General features: G+C 27.2%; 1 protein-coding gene across 4 annotated transcripts in view; it reads right to left on the reverse strand.

The window, feature by feature from the left end:
* The window catches only part of agap3 (ArfGAP with GTPase domain, ankyrin repeat and PH domain 3), a 985,397-nt gene that overhangs the window by 682,027 nt on the left and 300,870 nt on the right, over nucleotides 1-2,500 (reverse strand). The gene's annotated exons all lie outside the window — the stretch shown is intronic.

Raw genomic sequence — 2,500 nt, forward strand, 5'->3', positions numbered from 1 at the left:
ATATATATATATATATATATATATATATACATACACACCTACATTCTAAGTCGATCTTTCTCTTTTGTATGTTGTAGTTCTGTAATTATAACATATAATTGTAGTGTATTGAGTGTGAGATGGGACTCCATATCAGGAATGTGTGTTGTGCTGGCAGAGAGAAAGAAGAAATGCCCGCATGCGTTTAGCGTTTTTCCTTATAGCAAACACAACAGCAATCTTGTATTGACCGTGGTGCTTTTTCAGGGCTAAATATTGTGATATCCCAATGGCAACAGAGAAATACTGTAGATTGTAATACTGTAGGGAGATATCTCTGTAAACTGATGGCATTTCATTTCATGTTCAGCCTTATAATCTTAAAATGTGAGTAAAATCAGCTGGTTTGTCATCGCTTTAGACATTACGCTAGAGAATCATTCAAACCTAAGTTGCTACAGAAATAAATAAAAACATTTAAAACTTAAAACAGTTTTAAATGGAGTTATTATTTGTGTATACATTATTTAACATAACTGTATATGTATATGCGTCATGTTTATAAATTTCATTTAATTTTTTACATTTGCTAGTTTAGAATATTTAAATAAAAGTAAATAAACAAACATAATACAATAGCATTTGTGGTAAATTATTTGACTATTATTAATTACTTTATAATCTCCTGCTTCTAAGTTGTTAACATTATTCATTTTATTTTACAAAAATAATATAGCAATAATATAAATACAAAGTACTTTAAAAAAAGCTTTAATTGTAATTATTAATAAATAATGTCTAAAAAATGATCAACAATTTTTGAAAGTCAAATTACTGAATTACTTTAATCAAATGCTTTCTTCTTTAATTTTATTTTTGTTCAGCTTTTTTATATTACGTTAAAGCAAGTGAAACCAGCCAATTGAACAAGAGCCAATGTCAGAAAATCAACTTTATTATATTATTTAACATTTTAATTATTATTTTTTTGTGTGTGCATATAAAAATATCTAAATAACAATGTAAAAACACAAAAAAACATGTGTGTGTGTGTGTCCTGCATTAAAAAAATAAAATAAATAATAAACAATAAAATATTTAAATGCTAAACAATTTACATACAATTAAATACAAACTTATTTGAAGTTTGTCTATGAAGAAAAAATATATAAAATGTTAAATAATAAACAATATTAAAAATAAAATATTTTAAATAAAATGTATAAATAAAATTATATATATATATATATATATATATATATATATATATATATATATATATATATATATATATATATATATATATATATATATACATATACACATACATATTTATATATATGTTTTTTTTTTTACAAAACTATATTTTGTTTTTGAAAATATTATAATATAAATGTAAACATAAAATGACAAATGTATCATTTTTATATGCATAACAAGTTACATTATATACAGTAAAACACACAAAAAAGTGTACAAATATAATATTAAATTCATATTTGCTATAAGTTAAAATAACGTTATTACAATTAAATTAAATTCTTTACAAAAAAAAAAAAACAACAGCCTCATTTTCGAGTGAGAGCTCATCTTCACTAAACACTGTGAACAAACACAAACATTTAAACAGCCGATTCTCCGTGCGGTGCATTATGGGAATCTGCGATTAGTGTCAGTTGCTGTTGTTCATCAGCATCGTAAAAATCCAAGTGATTAAAAAGGTAAATACATCCATTAGAGCACTTATCTCATTACCAGCCAAGACTCATTATTATTGCAGCTGCCTAAATGGAATATAATGTGGGTTAATCATTGCGGTCACAGTCATTTCCAGAGCGCGGTGTGTTTTACAGCGTTCAGACGAGGCCGAGAGGTGACCAACATTCATTTCTGAAGTATGATTATTCTCAAACACACGTGAGCATGATTATGCGCACTCAATCGCTGCTGCTCTTTGACAGAAAACAGGCTGTTTTGTTAGCGTTGGAATGCTCCATTTACTGACGCCCACTGTAAATGATCATTACCGCATTATTCTGCTCGTTTTGACAGGAATTAGCGTGGATTATCAAGGTCATGTGGCAACACCGTTTATTCCCTCTTTTGCTCTGTTGATACAAGCATCTCCTGCATGTCATGATATCCTGATATCATTATATGAATTATATACTGTATATAGAATATTTATACACACACAGATGAAGTCAGTATTACTAGCCGCCCTGAACTATTAGTCCCCCTGTTTATTTTTTCTCCAATTTCTGTTTAACGGAGAGAAGATTTTTTCAACACATTTCTAAACATAATAGTTTTAATAACTCATCTCTAATAACTCATTTTTATTTTATCTTTTTCATGATGACAGTAAATAATATTTGACTAGATATTTTTCAAGACACTTCTATACAGCTTAAAGTGACATTTAAAGGCTTAACTAGGTTAATTAGGTTAACTAGGCAGGTTAGGGTTATTAGGCAAATTATTGTATAATGGTGTTTTTTTCTGTAAACTACCAAAGAAA

This window comes from Danio rerio, chromosome 24 (genome assembly GCF_049306965.1).
Source record: "Danio rerio strain Tuebingen ecotype United States chromosome 24, GRCz12tu, whole genome shotgun sequence".
NCBI classification, from domain to species: domain Eukaryota; kingdom Metazoa; phylum Chordata; class Actinopteri; order Cypriniformes; family Danionidae; genus Danio; species Danio rerio.